We start from the raw sequence: 19,691 nt of genomic DNA, 5'->3' as shown, positions 1-19,691 counted from the left end.
TTTAATGTAACCAACCCTACCTGAGGAGTTGAATCCCCTTGTTAACCTGGTATTCCTCCTGTCCTATTCAATGATGTGCTAATTTGGCCCCTGTGGGGAAGCTTACAGTTGGTGAACCAGCTTTTGGCTACTCTAACTCTGTTACACTAACACTTCAGGACTATTTACTACTATAACTCTGGTTATTCTTGTTGTCCATAGAAGAGTCCAATTCTTTTTAATCTTTCTAAATTCTTGGTCTCAGAGACATCCTCAGACCTGCCATCCCTTTGGGTTTTCCACATAAGATTTTCCATACCATTCTATATATCTTCAGGGACAATCTCTGGAAATCCATTGTCCTTTCCTCCTGTCACTTGCCTCCTGAAGAAAACGAGCCAATAAAAGCTGCTACACAGGCTGATAGACAGTCCCAATTTTCTCTATTTTTCCCCATAGGTCATGTTTTCTAGTCCACTAATCATTTTGTTGCTCTTCTCTGGACTCTCCAGTTCACCCAGTTCATCTTTGCTGAAATGTGATGTCCAAAACTGGAAACAATACTACAATTGAGGCCTAATCAACTGTGCAGTGTAGAGTGGAAGAATTACTTCTCCTGCCTTGCTTACAATAGTCCTGCTAATACATCAAAGAATGAAGTTTGCTTTTTTTTGCAACTGATTGCTCCTTCTTAATTGGAGTTCTTTGGATTTCTCCGCATTGAATTTCATCCTATTTACTTCAAACCATTTCTCCAGTTTGTCCATATCATTTTGAATTTTAATCCTATTCTCCAAAGCACTTACAACCACTCCCAGCTTGGTATCATCCACAAACTTAATTAGTGTATTCTCTAAGCCATTATCGAAATCATTGATGAAGATATTGAACAGAACTGGACCCAGAACTGATCCCGGCAGGACTGCACTAGATATGCCCTTCCGGCTTGACTATGAACCATTGATAACTACTCTCTCGGAATGGTTTTCTAAACACTTATGCTCCCACCTTATAGTAGCTCCATCTAGGTTGTATTTCCCTAGTTTATTTATGACAAGGGTTCCCAAACTTGGTTTGCAGCTTGTTCAGAGTAAGCCCCTGGCAGGCCGTGAGATGCTTTGTTTACCTGAGAGTCTGCAGGTATGGCTACTCGCAGCTCTCAGTGGCCACGGTTCACCGTTACCGGCCAATGAGAGCTGCGGAAAGCAGCGCGGGCCGGGCCACCGCTTCCTGCAGCTCCCATTGGCCGGGAACGGCAAACTGCAGCCACTGGGAGCTGTAAGTGGCTGAACCTGCGGATGCTCAGGTGAACAAAGCATTTTGTAGCCTGCCAGGGGCTTACCCTGAACAAGCCGCAAACCAAGGTTGGGAACCCTTGGTTTATGAGACGGTTATGCAAGTTAGTATCAAGACTCTTACTAAAGTCAAGAAATACCACATCTACTGCTTTCCCCCATCCACAATGCTGTTACCCTGTCAAAGAAAGCTATTAGGTTGGTTTGACATTATTTGTTCTTGAAAAGCCATGCTGACTGTTAAATCACCTTATTATCGTCTAGGTGTTTGCAAATTGATTGCTTAATCATTTGCTACATTATTTTTCCAGGTACTGAAGTTAAGCATACTGGGCTCTAATTCCCTGGGTTGTCCTTATTACCTTTTATAATCTAACTTGTGTAAGTAATTTCTAACTTGTTCTTTTCCTACTTTAGCCTCTGATCCTACCTCATTTTCACTGGCATTCATTAAGTTACATGTCCAGTTGCTACTAATTTTTTTTGGTGACAACTGAAACAAACAAGTCATTTAGCACTTCTGCCATTTACATATTTTCTGCTATTGTTTCACCGCTCTCTTTGAGTAATGGGCCTACCTGTCTTTGGTCTTCCTCTTCCTTTTAATGTATTTGTAGAATGTTTTCTTGTTCTGCTTTCTTTCTCTAGCTAATTTAATTTCATTTTGTGCCTTGGCCTTTCTAATTTTGTCCCTACATACTCGTGTTATTTTTTTATATCCACCGTTTGTAATTGGACCTAGTTTCCACTTTTTGTAAGAATCTTTTTTGAGTTTCAGATCATTGAAGATCTCCTGGTTAAGCCAGCGTAGTATCTTGTCATACTTCCTATTTTTCCTATGCACTGGGATAGTTTGCTCCTGTGCTCTTAATAGTGTCTCTTTGAAAAACTACCAACTGTCTTGAGCTGTTTTCCCTCCTTAGACTTGCTTCCCATGTGATCTTACCTAACAACTCCCTGAGTTTGCTAAAATCTGCCTTCTTGAAATCCATTATCGTTATTAGCAACAGAGGGCCCTGTGGCACCTTTAAGACTAACAGAAGTATTGGGAGCGTAAGCTTTCGTGGGTAAGAACCTCACTTCTTCAGATGCAAACTTGCATCTGAAGAAGTGAGGTTCTTACCCACGAAAGCTTACGCTCCCAATACTTCTGTTAGTCTTAAAGGTGCCACAGGGCCCTCTGTTGCTAATAACGATAATGGATTTCAAGAAGGCAGATTTTAGCAAACTCAGGGAGTTGTTAGGTAAGATCACATGGGAAGCAAGTCTAAGGAGGGAAAACAGCTCAAGACAGTTGGTAGTTTTTCAAAGAGACACTATTAAGAGCACAGGAGCAAACTATCCCAGTGCATAGGAAAAATAGGAAGTATGACAAGATACTACGCTGGCTTAACCAGGAGATCTTCAATGATCTGAAACTCAAAAAAGATTCTTACAAAAAGTGGAAACTAGGTCCAATTACAAACGGTGGATATAAAAAAATAACACGAGTATGTAGGGACAAAATTAGAAAGGCCAAGGCACAAAATGAAATTNTAAGCTTTCGTGGGTAAGAACCTCACTTCTTCAGATGCAAGTTTGCATCTGAAGAAGTGAGGTTCTTACCCACGAAAGCTTACGCTCCCAATACTTCTGTTAGTCTTAAAGGTGCCACAGGGCCCTCTGTTGTTTTTTACAGATTCAGACTAACACTATCATTTCAAGATCACTTTCATCCAAGCTGCCTTCCACATTTAAATTCTCAACCAGTTCTTCCCTATTTGGCAAAATCAAATCTAGAATGGTCTCTCCCCTAGTAGTTTTATCCACCTTCTGGTGGAGAAATGTATGTTAAAATAACTCAGTAGGGAGATCTAAATCCTGGGTTTCAGATCAGTTATATTCTTCATTTCTACTTCTTATGACACTGCATATTCTCTCCTAGATTAATTATGACCCTAAATATGTGCATAATTACTATAGAATAGCCATAGCTACTCTATAGTTTAAGGTCAAAGTTAGCTTTTCAATACCAGATCAATTTTCAAACTACTAATCCACACTCATGAATCTGACAGAAAGAAGCTTCTTCCTGAACATTTCCATGCTGCATCTCATCCCAGGAAAAGATTTTTTGGGCATTGGATAGAAAATAGAGTACAATTTTAAAATTCTGAGCCAAGATTTTCAAAAGTGATTATCAAGTTTTGGTCCCTCCATTTCAGAAACCTTAGAGAGGTCTGATTTTTTTGAAGGAGGGAGTTCAGCTTTTTTTTTGTTTTGTTTTGTTTTAAAGTCAGCCTTTTATGGGGCTCTGATTTGGGTACTCTCTAGTCTCCAGTTGCTTCTGAATCTTTTCCCCTTAATTCATTTTGAAAAACGGTCTCACCTTTGTTTGCTTATAATATCTTCAGAACAAGTTGTCTCGAAACTTCATGTGTGAGGATTTAGCCTTGCTTAGGAAAAATGCCTTTCATATTTTGTGGGATACTGGGAAAGAATAAAACGTATGATAAAATCAATTTGTGATGCCCTAAGAAAGAGCAGTCCCATAACTCTTATGCTGAGTGGAATGAAAAGGAGGCAAAAGAAAGATAAAATGATCCTCAGTAAGACACCCAGTGTGCAGGGGATCTTTTGAGATCACTGGCACAGCACCACTTGCCTGATGCTAAAACACAAATATTCCAAGGGTTACTGAATCTGCAACTCTAGCTTGCTGGAGTGATGTCAATACCTTGCTTGCTTGTCTGATGTCAGTGTACAGACTTCTGAGTTTCGTAGCTCACCACAGCTGTTTTTCTGGAATTATGAGAAGGAACAGAGGTCTTTGTGGTCACTGCTTCAGAAACTCTATCTTGCTGGACTTTTGTCAAAGGCTGCAGTGAAGTTGGCTTAGCATCTGTAAATTGCTGAGATTATATTAAGGCACAGCTCGGAATGGTTACTGCTTCGCCACCTGTAGGTTCCTACACTGCAGTCCAGATGCAGATCTGTGTGCAAATATTTATTTAGCACTAGAGCTGGTTGCAGAGAATTGCAGAAAAATGTGAAAATTTCAAAGTTGTCTTGCAAAACAATCATTACAATTTTGAAGTTTAAAATTTTTGACTAGTCTGCAAATTTGTTGAAAAATAGCCAAAATTTTGACAATTCCAAACAGTTGGACCAGCTCTGTTTAGTACTAATCATGCTGGAGTAATGAAAGGACTAATTTCTGTTAATTTGCCCTGAACAAAGGCAAAACAAAATGCGACAAATAGCAAGGAAAGTAACATGGCTTCCAGACTGATTAAATCAGAGCTTTTTCAGCTCTGAAATGGATTTGGGAAATATTGGTGTGTTGGGTTAGTCTGTCTTGTTCATTTATAGCTCAACAAAACACAGGGAAATCTTATAAAATAAATGCCATTTTTGTGGCACTTTCAGTATGGCAAACAGTAGCCATAAATGTTTGTCACTTATTTTTTAAGATTGTAAAATTCTCCATCATTATATGTAAATCGGGGACTACTAAGTGAAAACAATATTCCCACAAATACTCCCATTTTCTTGCCACATCACTCTTTTTTGTCCACACTGAAAATAGAAACCTGAATGTTAGCAGCTTTTTGATCTAGCTAAGCCTAAGAATCATAGACATCACATTCAGATTTCCTAAATGTTTCTGTCTTTCCCAAGTCTTTATCTATTTTTGTCAGTAATAAATTTCTGGAATAATAAAAGCTAGATTATGTATCTTTAAACAATGGTTTGAGAGTTAGGGTGGCTAGTGGATTTGTTATGTTACTCAGTAGAAGAAGAAAAAAACTTTAATTATTTTACTGCACTGCCCTGATTTATCAGTGATCTTGAATACATAGCAATCTCTATTTTAATGAAATAGATTCCAGAATCCAGATATGAAAAAAATGAGGTATAATCTAATACGATCATTCTCTATTAATATTTATTCATATCTGAGTGCACCAAAAATTTTGACAAGTACAGAAAATGATCACTGAAATACAATTCATTTTTCTATTAAAAATAATAATCTAGAGCTAAAATAATCTACAATAATCTATTTTCAAATTGGCTGAAATGCCCTTAAAATAGGCACTTACTACATTAAGTTAAACATTTGTTATCAAAATGTGGTTGATATTTGCTCCTCTGAGATTCACCAGGACCATTTAAAGTAATGCAAGATCACACTATTTTTTGCACATCAAGTGTAGTACTCTTGGTACTAGTGTAGTACACACATATAGTACTCTAAATGTTAAGTAAATATTTTAATTCTATGTGGTCCTATTATCTTTAAAGCAATGGAAATGTTTAATGTTAATTTAATCTAGAAATCAAATCTTAGAGTTTTACTCTATATGTGAACAGTACCATAAGTGTTGAAAGTGTTTTACTGTCTAGTGTCTACTTCAGGCTTTGTCTACATTGGGATTGTAACACCCTAGTGTAGCTGCACTGGTGTGATCCCCACTGGAAACATCACTTATACAGGCACAGCCTGAAATCAGTGTGACTGTGACAGCCATGTCTATTGAAATACTCACTTATAGAAATAAAAAAAAAAATATTGGAACATTTCAAGAAATTTCTGCAGAACAGGACTTAACTTTCTGTTAGCCCTTTCTGCCCTGTCTGCATCTTCCCACCAGCCCCAGAACCCAGATGACACATAATATCAAAACAGCACAGCCTATTAGTAAAGATACACTACACTTAGGGTTTGCACTGTTGGTATAGAAAAGGAGGAGCTGCCAGTAGGACCTTCTCTGAAGGTCCCTTGGCTCAGGAGTTTGTCCAAAATAGCCCAGGCAGGCCTGTTGACTTTCAGGGAACACTGCAGTAACTATCACATGGAGCTCTCTTGTTTTAGACTACTTGTTAAGGGCTAGATTGAGAGAAAATGTAGCACCTTATTCGTCAAAGGAAAAAGAAGTCAAGGGGACTGTTTGTGGAGTAGAGTTCTATACAGTGTGAATAAAGTTATCAGAATCTGTCCCTCATTCCATTTTATTAAAAGGGATCCAAAATTTACATTAAGCTTATAAAATCATTTCCTAAAATTAGAAAACAGTTCATTTAACTAGGTTGATTAAAATCTGAATGAAATATTGAGGCAAGCTATTAGTGTTTTTTTTTTTAAGCATAGATTTAAAGACCAAAAGGAACCACTACTATTATCTAGTCGGATCTTCTGAATAACAGAGACCAAAGAGCCTCACTCAGTAAACTCTATATCAAGTCCATAACTTTTGTCTGAGCTATAGCATACCTTATAGAAAGACTTGAAGTGGTGGAGAATCAATACCCACCCTAGATAATTTTTCCAATAGTTAGTTACCCTCTTAAACATTTGCACCTGATGTCTAGTCTGAATTTGTTTTCAGCTTCTAACTCAGAGGTTGGCAACCTCTGGCATGCGGCTCGCCGGTGTAAGCACCCTGGCGGGCTGGGGCAGTTTGTTTACCCGCTGCGTCCGCAGGTTCAGCTGATCGTGGCTCCCACTGGCTGCAGTTCACTGCTCCAGGCCAATGGGGGCGGCAGGAAGCAGTGCGGGCCAAGGGATGTGCTGGCCACAGCTTCCCGCCAACCCCATTGGCCTGGAGCGGGAACAGCGGCCAGTGGGAGCCGCGATCGGCCGAACCTGTGGACGCGGCAGGTAAACAAACTGGCCCGGCGCGCCTGGGTGCTTACCCTGGCGATCCACATGCCAGAGGTTGCCGACCCCTGTTCTAACCTTTGATCTTGTTAAGCCTTTTTTATTCTAGAACAATGAGACCTCTGTTCTATCTCTCCCCCATGTAGGACCATCAAGTCACATCTTAACCCATTTTGAGCTACGGTAATTAGATGGAGCTTCTTAAGCCTCTCACTTAGGTGTGTTTTCCAGACCTTAGGTTGTTCCTATTGCTTTTTTCTGAACCCTTTCTAACTTTTCTACATCTTTTTTGAAGTGGTAAGCCCAGAACTGAACATAATATTTCAGTAATGGTCCCACTAATGTCATATACAGAGGTAATACTCCCCACTCCCATTCCCACTTGGTATTCCTCTGATTTCACATCTGAGGATTGTGTCACCTTCTTTTTCCATTAACAGTAAAAGTGAAAAATGCTTCAATTTCACATTAAAGAAGGCCTGATCCTGAGAGTTCTCAACTCCTGCTGACTGCAATGGAAGCTGAGGATGCTTGCGAGGTACTCAGTTTATAATCCACAGCTCCAATCAGATAGTGCTCCTGCATAATTCCCCTGGGCCTTTTATGACTCAGAACTGTACAAAAGTAACTCAAAATGAAATGAGGGCTTTCATTAAACTCTTTTCTTTTTAGGTGTGAAAATAGAAGCCAAACAGAATTCTATACAAATGTAAGTGAGCATATGGAAGCTAAATACTCTTCCCATGTAGCTCAGCATTTCCAGTTGTCACCCTAAGTGTTTCCATGACATATACAATGTTGAATTGTTATAATTAAAACAAAAGCTATATTCACATTTCAAGTTGAACTTCATTCTTATTGTTGTATTCAAAGATCTGTGTTATTCAAGTCCTCATTTATATAATTTTTGTATTATTTTGATCTGGCAAAATATGCTATTATGACTGAGTGTTGTATGCCTACACATTAACTAAAAAACTTATTAGAAAATGTCCCAAGGCTTAGAGAACTCACTTATCCCTTTCTTATACAGGTAGCATGGAACAGAACAGGCTGTCACTAAAACAGTACCTTAGAGTTCCGACCCTATTTTTTTCTTGTTCCTAATAGGCAGTGAGCAGCAGGACTAATTAGTTCACTCTCTTGCACGGGCTGATATTGCAGAAAACATATGGTTCTCATAAATTGTCAGAATCACACACTAGATTTTCTTTTTCTCCTTGAGGCAGAGAAGGATTTACCAGACTCTGTGAGAGAGAGAGTTAAATACCATCCTGATAACAGAATGACTAGAAAGATGTCGGGTACCTCACAATGTATAGTTGCTGCCTACTTCACTCAAAACAGAAAGGATGTTCCTACCCTGTCATGGGCAATGCTGCTTAGAGGTGTAGAGTGGTCTTACCATCCCAGATTTTCTTTGTGATATTAGTGATACAGGATATAAGAAACCATGCAAAAAGAAGAGTGACAGACTGCTTCCTGACAGTGCTCCGGCACTGCCCTCACTTTTATCTCCTCCTAAAGCTCTGAAGAAGCCCCCTTGACCAATCCGCTGCCTCAGTTGTGTCCACTGCTTTAAATAGCAGTGCAGTGCCAGGGGCAGAGAGATCATAGGAGCTGTCACAGGAAAAGGGGAGAGATCACCAAAAAAAAAAAAAAAAGGAGACACCACAGACTAGGTGAGAAATACAGAATGGGGAGAGAGAAAAAAATAAATATAAAGCGTATAGGAGACAAGGGATGAAGGTAAAGGAAATGCTATGACCATATGTGAAAAAAAATGTAATTTGAGTTCAAAGGAAGATAAAATAGATACAAAGGGCCTGATTCCTGACAGTTTTGCAGATTCTGCAGTCATTTACATCTATGCAAAAAAGATGTAAAAGACTATAGATCAGAATGCATCAGTCCAGAAAAAGGAAAAAGAAAAAGAAAAAAAATTGTGTGGGAGCTAATTCTTCACCAAAAAAAGGAGAAAATAAGATTGGAAGAGGAGTTCTGGGGCAGATAGGAGAGAGAAATGGTGACTTATAAAAAGAAAAAAAATGAAAACTAGAAGAGACATTTGGTTTTAGAAAAATATATTTTAAAAAATAAAGGAACATTGTAATATTTATATGCTTCTAAATATTTTTCTTAAAGTAATGAAAATTCTATGTGGCACCTGTAGAGTAGCATCCTGTAGAATACATATGTTTGTGTTCTTTTTTTTTTTAATAGTTATGTATCATTTGGCTTTGTTACAATGACTGGCTGCAGAGGACTCAAATTTTATATATATAAATACAAAGAACGACTAACTGGCATTCTCCTGTAATTACAGGAAAGGTGATCCTCAGGATGCAGGTTGGTATTTATCTGTCATAAAAGCATGTATTTTGAACCTAAATAGGTTGACTGTGTTGTAGTGCACACTCACCACCAGAGCCCCCTCCACTCCCCCAACATTGTTGCAAGGGTCTTCATCTACAGACCCCTGTAGCCATCTTCTACTGTGCACACCTCAACCCTGCAGTTGAGTAGCATATAATTCAATTCCTTTGGGGGCAACAAACACTCAAACTAATATATACAGTCTCTTATTAAATCAGCTTTTCCCCTGGGATCTGTCTTCAGTCTCCTTTCACAATCAGTCTGGAGTTGTTTTCTCCAGCTCTGGAGTGAGCACTGGCTTCCCTCACGCTGAATTCAGAGGTGTTTGTTCTTCTGTAATTGCTAGCTCAATCCCTTCACAAAACATTTTCTTCTTTCTGCATTCCTCCCTTCAGACGGAACTCTGTCCCTTTCGTGAGGCTCAGGAATTTATTAAGTTATCACATAATGTCTCCTAGTACTGTCCCTCTGGATGAGATTTAATTATGGTACAGGTACAGCAGATGCAATTTATTGGCTCATAGCCCTTTCTAGCCCATGATAGGGTTTCACCCTTCACAAATTCTCTTCCATGTTTCTGTATTTTATTTTACTTTCTGGCAAATGGCCAATTTCAAACACAAGCAGAGTGAGGGGCTGTTTGGGAGGGGTCACCTGATTGTTTGGGGTCTTCAATCTATAATTCAGGGCTAGTCTGATTTCCCTTTCTTTGACTTTGCTGAAGTTATAGCAGACACTGATTTGGTTGTGTATGATTGCTACAACTCTAAAGTGTAATTGATTATTCCATTCTTCTGTATGTAATTTGGCTGCACCCCAGTTTGAGGATATGTCAACACCTTCTCCAGATATCAAGGTTCTGTAAATACACTTGTGTAACAAATTATATAAATGATGTGCGTTTTATGCTTCAAAGTTAAAATCAGTTTTTAGCTAAACCTATTGAAGTCACTGGGATTGAATGGGTGTAATTGAGGATGGAATTGAGGACTTGTCTACATGGTGCAGCAATGCACACCAGAGGGGTGTGAATTAGAATTCACACCAATTTGTTGCACCCTAAGTGGCCTTTGTAGACCCTGACACTAGGGACCTTTTAGTCTGTGCCAGCAGGGTCTACGTAGGGCAGTTAGTATGCAACATGTTGGTGCGCATTAGAATTCATGCCCCTTTAGTGCAGGCTGCAGCACTGTGTTTATAAGCCTTGAGCTCACGGCTTCAAAATCAATGTGTGTATATTGTGCATAGAAATGCTTTTATGTTACCGTATTAAAATCCCTGATCCTCTCAATATCAAATGTTCTATTTTGTATTGCCAAGTTACTGAATTCATATCAGCCTGTTAAACTTGTACTAAAAAGTAGATTAGGCAATTAACAAGACAAAGTAGAGCTTCTACAAAGCAACCAAAAACATATTAGAAAATATCCCAAGGATTTCAAATCTCATTTTACATATTAAAAAAGAGCTATCTATTTCAAAATTCTGGTTAAACAAGACAAAATTTGGGCTACTTTGCCCCCTTATCTACTGTTTGCATTTCAGAGCTCCCATGTATGGTTTATGAACCCAAATTATTCTTCATTGCTTCCTTTTTAACTACACCATTTCTGCTGAACATACCAGATCCTGTCGTATGTACCTAATTAATGTGTTAATATTCTAGCAAAGACATTTCAGAAAAGGCTCTAGAACAAAGACATTGCACAGCCTAGGCAAGCTCCATCAGTTTAATGCGGCCAATTCCATGCTTAATCCTTTCCTAGTCTTGCACGTATCACAGAGTTACGTGGCTGAGCTGCTCCTTTTTTAACTTTCTTTATTTTCACAGTCAAATGTATTGTATCAGGTCCTGAGTAACACAGACCTACATCATCAGTGACTGAGCATGTTGAAGACAAAGCACGAGAAAAAGTAATGTTTAGGCCTGAGGACCACCTGAATATTTTATGAACTATTGAGAATCCAAATATCAGAGCTTGTGATTAAAGTATGGAAACCCTTCATGTGTCTTTTTGTGTTTTTTCACGGTGTTGCTTTGATAAACAATATACATTACTATGCTTTTAAAATGCATCTTTTCAGTCTCCTTGAAAAAAATGTATTTAGTGATTTTTAAATTTAACACACATCAATAATTCCCTGAGACCTTCCAAACAACAAAGGAGCTTATCCAGCCCCCTTAAGTACTATGAATAAGGAGCAATTTCAAAGGCATCCATTGACAAGAAAGTTGTGGGTGATTTTGGTAAAACAAGTTTATTACTGAATTCCTATTCATTTGATAAAGAATTCTCTTTTGTACTGACTGACTCAGGGGGAAAAATCTGCTCTAGGTTAGCATATGTGTGAAGCTGAAATATTAATCCTGATCGTGGACCTTCTGTAATAGGAGACAGGAGAAAAGTGGCCCTGATTTTTTATTTCCTTGCATTTGGTGGTAGAACTTGTATCTGTGCAAAGTGGGTGCAAAAATTACAAAATCAAAATGGTGGCATTTTTCATTTATGTTGTGAAGGAGAATCAAGCCTGTTGTGTTTATACATGAAAAGTATCAACCATACTTCATGTTTATACATGAAAAGTATCAAGTATACTCAGATTCTACAGAATCTAGTCCTTCATTGTTTTGTGACGTGAACTTTCAAAATGTGAAGTGAAATACATTGTTGTCTTCTTTAGTCTGCAGATAGTGCTAAAACAATGACTCTGGGATACATGAACTCACAAGCTCCTATTGATCTAATTGGCAGTGTTGACCCTGAAGGCTAATGGTAGCCTTTTATGTGCCATCATTTAGTTATTTCATTGGTGATGGTTTTATCAGATGGGATGAGTTACCGGGAAGGAAGAGGAATTGGAAGTTGATGTACCAAGGGAAAACCAGAGGGAAGAGGAGTGATAGAAACATAGACATGTGGAAGAAACAGAGAAGAAAGAGTGGGAAGGAGAAAAAGAGAAAAAATACCAGGCAGAAACAGTGGTGATCCTGAAGATGAGAATATGTTTACTCCTCCCACAAGTAATGCTAAGTGCAGCTTTACATGCAGACCATGGTCTTTGTGCAAATTTCCTGCTGCCAGCTGCAGGTTCTTCATTTATGTCCTGGCTCATGGACCATAATTAAAAATAGAATTGTGTTGGACCATTAGCTCATTTCCTGGAAGGCCAGATTGCCAGGTGAGGCTTTTCTGTGATGCTCAGAGCAGTACTAACGGTCTTCAGATGAAAAAGGGCTGAGACACTGAAGGATGTTTGTGAATGGAGGGGAATGAAAAGAGAAAGATAAAAATCTTGGACGGAACCTGAAAAAAAGTATTTTCAATCCCTAATATGTATATGAGCTGTGCATTGGAAATAAAGTCCCTAAAATAGTTTAATAGCCACTAAACTGACATCTATTGGACTCAGTGTAATTTAATGTTTAAAACCTTGTTTTGGGGAGGGAAGTCCATTGGGCAATTAAACAGAAACATTTGAAAGAAAAAATTCCTACACATTTCAGGTAATAATCATATGGACTATCACCCAGCATAATTTCATCCTGAACCAATGAATGACTAATTTCTTTATATCTGTTTAATAAATATTATTTCCTGTGAATTACTATTAGAAATGAGAGAAATTAATGTATTAAATTGTGGGTATTACCAGCTTGCTTTTGGAGACTTAGCAAAGGTGTGAGTGTCTGATTTAATGTCGAGTAGCAGAACCATCAGTATAAACAAAGTTATACAAATTTGGGAGTCATTTCCAAAAAAGAGAGAGAAAGGATATGCATATATGGAATAAATCAATCCACTATAGGAAGATGTATAAATAGTTTTTTAATCTGTTCTCAAGAGTTTCAAGGAAAGGATTATCTCCTAATTAGGGCTGGCGGGAAAAAAGAATTCCTTCTTGTAAAGAAATTAGAGCTTTAAAATTTGGTTTTGCTCCACATCAGTGTGAAATCAAGTTGATCTTTTGAAAATTTTCACAAAAATGCGCGATAGAGTCCGAGCCACAACTACCATTCCAAAAACCCAATGGTTAGGACATTCACTTGGGATGTGGGAGACCTAAGTTCAAGTCCCTATTCTTCTTAATTTATACTAGGGATTTGAGCAGGTCTCTCACTTCCCAGGTGAGTTTCTTTCTCTATCCAGAAATTCTATCCCAGACATGAGGGAATTTTGTTGAACCCAGTATGTTTCCACAAAGAAAAAAAAAATGGTTTGGACAAATTGGTATTTTACAATGGGAAAAAATGTTTCTTTCACAAATTTCCACCCAGTCTACTCTTAGCCCATAAAGAAATGAATCATTTGTATGATTGGCCTCAATTTCTTTTTTCCTACTTCATATGAATCTCATCTTAACCTATTGCAAACTGAGAGACAAAACTGTTGTAACATCTTCCCAAGGCCCTTTTGTTAATTTTGTAAGCACCAAAGAGGATTATTATTGTCTCATATTTATTTAAACAATAGTTCTGGCAGATTAAATTAATGCCTCATTATGCTAACCTACTGCAATATTAATGTGACACTAATGTTAAGCATGCTACTGCTATCCAAAACTTTTATAGTTAAATACAGATAATTAAATCGCTGAGGTAGAAATATCTGTCCTATTGTGTTACTTTGAGTCAATCAGAAAAGAGTCTGTTTTTAACTTATTTCAGTCCTGCGTGTACCTGTCTGTTTTTCTAGGAACATAGATGCTGACATGATTCATTCCAGGCTAATTATGTTGTAGCTTCAACCAGGTGCTATTTGAACTTAACTTTGATGATGCTGGCATTTGTATGTTTGTGTGTGTGTGTAGTAATTCATACAAATGCTCATATCTATTGACTGTGGAATTTTTTTTTTTTTCACTATTTCTCTTCTGCATCAAAAGGCATCTGAGATGTTTCTGACATTTCAAGTAAATCTTACCTATTTCTTCATTCCCTCTAAATGTCCATTTCCACGGTATATCATTTTGATTCTAGCGTGGAGTTAATGGTCTAAGAACACTAGTGTTAATAAGTGAATAAGTCCACCAAAATCAACGGAGTAACACTAGTGAGAAGAGAATTGGTCCCATCGGCTCTTGCTGGTTTTTATTCTGTTCCCAGCTGGATTGGTTGCCTGTCTGTCAGTGACTGTGTAATACAAGTTATACTGGGAAAAATTAAAACTAGAGGTGGGCAAATGTTTTCAGATTAATAGTTGATTTGCCAAAATGCGCAGTTTTGGAAAGATCTGCAACTATTTGTGCATTTGACATGAATTCATCAAAGAGATTCATAAAGGAAAACAAAATCAGACTGGATTCATGAAATGGGATGGGAGGGAGGGTCAAGGACTGGAACCTGCATGTGTTCCCCCCCGTGTATCCTAATCACTGGGGTCTAGAGTCTCTCTCTCTCTCTCTCTCTGACCAAATAACTAATCAAGTACTTCACACAAAGTGGAACAACTTCAACAGGAGAGAAACCTTAGAATATCCTGAAGCCTGGTGGTTAAAGCACATACCTGAGAGAGATGAGACTTGGGTTGAAGTCCTTAATTCAGAGTGGAGATTTGAACCTAAGTCTGCTATATCCCAGATGAGCATCCTAGCCAGTGGACTAAAATTTATGTGCCCCTTTCACCTCTGTTTTGTGAATGAAACCTTTCATTTCCTTTGCTCTTATTAAAAATACCAGAAATTCAACATTTGGTTTTGAATCAAACCAAGTGTTTCATTCAACTGCTGGAGAACCATGTAATTAGTTATTGATCCAGCTCTATGTCCCAGTTTCCCACTTTAAGACAGCCTATCTTTGGCCCAAGTGCCAAGAGCCAGGAGCATTTTTTCCCTTCCACTCTTTAAGTGCTTTCTAGTGGTGGATGCTCCTAACCTTTAACTGGTATTATCAGCTGTGAAGATGTCCCTATTATTAACACCACTGATCATTCTAAAAGTTTTATGTGATGCAAAGCTATTTCCAGATAGCAGCAGGAGATGTGAAATTCCCTTCCTAGGTTCACAAGAATGAAGTGTGTACTTCAGAAGTTATACCTGAGTTACCTCAATGGGGTGTTAGCCCATCTGAAGCTAGACCCATGAGCTTATTCAACCACCATTCCACCTCCTCTTTGCTACATTTGGCTAGATTCTGTATAATTTCCAGTTCTTACAGAGGGGGTTCAATTCCATCTAATACATACATAACTCCTTATTGTACCTTATCTTTGACTTGGTTCTTCATTCTTTTTTAAAGGTTTATCCCTGGTGAAAATTCTAGAATATACTGAGTGCTTTTGCTCTATTGCAGTGTATATAATAACATGAATTAGTTCCTGGGATAAAATTTACTGAATTATTTCAATACAGCTGAAGCTGTTAGAATGATCTTGTCATCATTAACATGGTCACATAATCCAGTGCAGCGGTGTTACATAAATTGGAGATGCCACATGATTTAGCTCTAACATTCCACATAGCAGAAGCATTCTTGATGGTAACTGTTACCTGGGGTTCTTTCAACCCAAAGCTCTTGGTAACTTGGTGTGAGGTGGTGACAGGAAATAAATCAGGGGAGACACGGCCATTCGACCGATAGATGGCTGGCACAAACAGGATGACACAAGAGTGCTTTCACTTAAAGCTAAACTTTACTTAGTCTCAAGCACTTATACACATCCGCAACAGATTAGTAAAACACCCCCAACCCTTGATAATTACCAAAGCTGTGTGTGGCTCTCGAGTGACACAGTGGCAGGCTTCCTGTGGCCAAATCTTCCGTCTGCCAGTGGGGACCGCAAGATGTATCCAGAGGGAGAGCCCAAAAGAGTCCCCAAACGAGTCCAACTATCTTGAACTTTCCCCCCTTGTTTATAAAATAGTAATAGAATGACATGTCCCTTAAAGAAAACTTGTTAAGTAAGTAGTTTCAATGGTCAAGCAAGAGGTTCCTTCTGATTATTGATTAACCAGGTGTGGGTTTTTCCAGAGTTTGCAGCCTTGAGACCCCAATAGACATTCCTGGGGCATATCCTACTCTTTTAAAATGCATGTATCAGCAACTTCAACACAATTCTTATCAGGAAGGACGCAGGGTCAAGCTGCCCTTTCTGTGGCACTCCAACCCCCCCTCCCCTCCTTCCTTGGTCAAGCTGAGACTGCTTAATAGGTTGCTTTTAACAATAAGCCATAGTGGTTTCAGGCACTTTACTGGTTTGCCAAAATCTCCCCGTACAGTAACCAGTATATCTCATCACTCCCCCTGCTTCCCTATTCTCAGCTCTCAGTTTTTGATGCTCTAGAGAACAATTAAATGGAAATAAAGATGATTTAATCCACTGTATATTGACTTTGACTCCTGCTCAGCAAAAATTGTTTTTGTGATTGATTTTTTTTTCTTCCTCTTCTTGCAAAGCAAACAGAAGAAATAGAAGAGGAACAGATACAATTTTGTGTAGGTTTCTTTGTGTTGTTTTTCTTCTTGTGACATTTTTCTGCCCTACAACACTTTAGAGATCAATACTTTCCACTGAAATGAAGTTATAAACATCCTGCCATGAGAAGTCAGCTGTAGGCTCCTGTCCTTTGCTGTTTTGCTTAACAGACAAAGTCTTTTGCCTTCTTTAGCTTCAAAAAAGGTCACTGACTGGTCTTAGTATGGCTATTTCCTTCTTCCACCAGTCCCCTGAAAAACAAACAAAGAAACAAACAAACAAAAAAGACTGGTCCACATTATAATACATTGGTGGACTTTTGGGGTAATAAACATGTTCTGTGACGCTCCCAGGTATTTTTTTTTTTTTTGTACATATAAATCAGGCTACAATAAATCATTCTTTTGATGGAGGGTATAGATATGTACCATATCATTTATTAATAAATCATATGATTTGCTCTTACAATGCCTGTGGGATTCTGGCTTGAGTGTCCACCACAAATATATACTATAGATGACATATGTCAAAATGCATTGCTGTTAGAAACTAGAATGGAAATCTACCATACAAAAGAAATAATAGTAATAATAATTAGGGCTCCATGTCTGTTGCAGAAGTCACAGATTCTGTGACTTTCCGCGACCTCCGTGACTTCTGCAGTGGCCAGTGTGACCGACCCCAGAGCTGCCCAGGCAGCTGGCTCTCTGGGGCCAGCTACTCAGGTGGTCCAAGGAACAGCCACATGAGACGCTGGTGGAGCAGCCCTGGGGACAGCCACACCAGCCGTACTTTGCGGCCCTGGGCAGCAGTCCCAGGGTGGCCAGAGCATCCATAGTCTGCAGCCCAGGGCAGCTGTTGCCACTGGACCCAGTCACCCCACCCAGCAGAATCGTGTCCCCCCTTCCAGTCATCCCCAGCAGAACCCCCATGCCCCTCCAGCGCCACTCTCCTAGCCCCCAAGATTTAATCACAAGTATTTTTAGTATAAGTCATGGACAGATCATGAGCCGTGAATTTTTGTTTATTGCCTGTGACCTGTCAGTGACTTTTCCTAAAAATACCCATGACTGAATTGTAGCCTTAATAATAATAACAGTTTTATCACAGTTTACCAGCCTATATTGTATATTTTTTAAGACTGATGAGCTGCTGCTCATCAAATTTCCTTTCATTTCAATTTGATTTCATTTGTGACAATGAAGCCTTATTTCATCATCACTGAAAAGCCCTAACTCTTATGGTTGTCAGTAGTTCATTCAGCTGTTATCTGTTGGCTGCCAAAAGTTCTGGACATTGAACAGAATAAATATTGTCCTAGATAAACACTTCTATTTTTCTGACCTGCATTTAGAAAAGATGGTTAAAACTTCAGTGAGCAACTTATTTTCCAGTTGGCTTCCCAACAATTTTCTCTATAGCCTCTGTTTGGATGGTGTTTAAATGAACAATGCATTTTTACTTATCTAAATTGAAAAACATAACTACATGAAATAAAATTGGACCACATTCTCCATTATTAATGTAGCGCACCAGAACCATCACAAAGGCATGAACAAAAGTGACATATTATGTATAATGGTGCCAGTGAATGGGAAAAAAAATATCCTAGATGGCTTATTACTAGCTACAATTACATAAAGTGCTGAGGCCCATTACTACAATATTGCTCCATGCTTCATTATCAGTACTTTATCTTATAGCTATCTGATGCCCTAGATAAAGCCAAACTCTACTCTTCAATGCACGCACTAAAGTTCTATTCACTTCTGTGGAAGTCTAACATCTCACTGGAATTATCATGGTGCATGCATTGCAAAACAAGCTATCTTCCCCATTGCCTGAGGCCATTTCTGCTTGAGTCACATGGTGGTGTATCTAGCTGAGGTTGTAAATGACTAGGAGCAGGGCCTTTAGCTTTGATTTGAATGCCAGGTACACCAATGGTGCTCTCTGTACATATTAAAGTAGGCAATATCTGAATGGAATTTGGTCCCTAGTATTACTTTTGCTTTGGGAAAAAAAACTTTGACCTGGTCTATACTACAAAGTTAGGTCAACATAAGCCACTTTGTGTTGACCTAGTTGTGCATGTGTCTGCACTTAAATTTCTCTCCCGCCAATGTAAGAGCCCTATTACAGTGAAGCAGTCACCGCCACCTCCCTGGGCAGCATTGAACCATGGTCCATGTACTGGGGTTGAAGCACTGTGAGTGTAGAAACTGTGTTATGTCGACTCTAACAGTTCTTAACCAGCTGTCCCACAATGCCTGACACTGGCCACTCTGGTCACAATTGTGAACTCCACGGCCCCAGGGTAACGGAGACCTGAAAGCTCCCCTCCCCTTTAAAGCCCTGCAAATTTTTGAAATGCCTTTTCTTGGTTACCCAGTTTGGCAAGCACACTTAGCAGCTCTCCACTGTTGTGTGCAACTGCCCAGCTGACCATGTCAGTAACATGCTCCAGATGTACTCAGGCTTGGAATAGACAGGAGATATTGGATCTCCTGGTCCCATGGGGAGAAGAGGATGTGCATTCACAGCTACAGACCTGACAGAGAAATGTGGACATCTATGAGCAGATTGCATAGGGGATATAGGAGAAGGGGTACAATTGGGACCAGAGGCAATGCTGCATGCAAGTGAAGAAACTGTGTTAGACATATTAGGAGACTAGGGAGGTCAACAGTCAGTCCACTGCCAAGTCACTGGCCTGCCACTTTTACAAAGAACTGCAGCCATACTTGGTGGAGATCCCACTACCACCCTGCAGACTGCCATGGATACCTCAGAGGAGCCCAAGTTGCAGGCTACTGACATGATCAGTGAGGATGAGAAGGAGGTAAAGAAAGAAGAGGAGGAAGACAGGGGACACGTGACTCAGGAGTGCAGCTATGCCATCAGCGTGGACATCTTTGAGACTTCACCGCAATCCAGTCAGCCCTGACAGTTGAGCACAGGTGAACCTGATGTAGGTGAAGGAAC

The sequence above is a fragment of the Trachemys scripta genome, chromosome 1 (assembly GCF_013100865.1).
Source record: "Trachemys scripta elegans isolate TJP31775 chromosome 1, CAS_Tse_1.0, whole genome shotgun sequence".
NCBI lineage: Eukaryota > Metazoa > Chordata > Testudines > Emydidae > Trachemys > Trachemys scripta.
The sequence above is the reverse complement of the archived record's forward strand: the minus strand, read 5'-3'. Positions refer to the sequence as shown.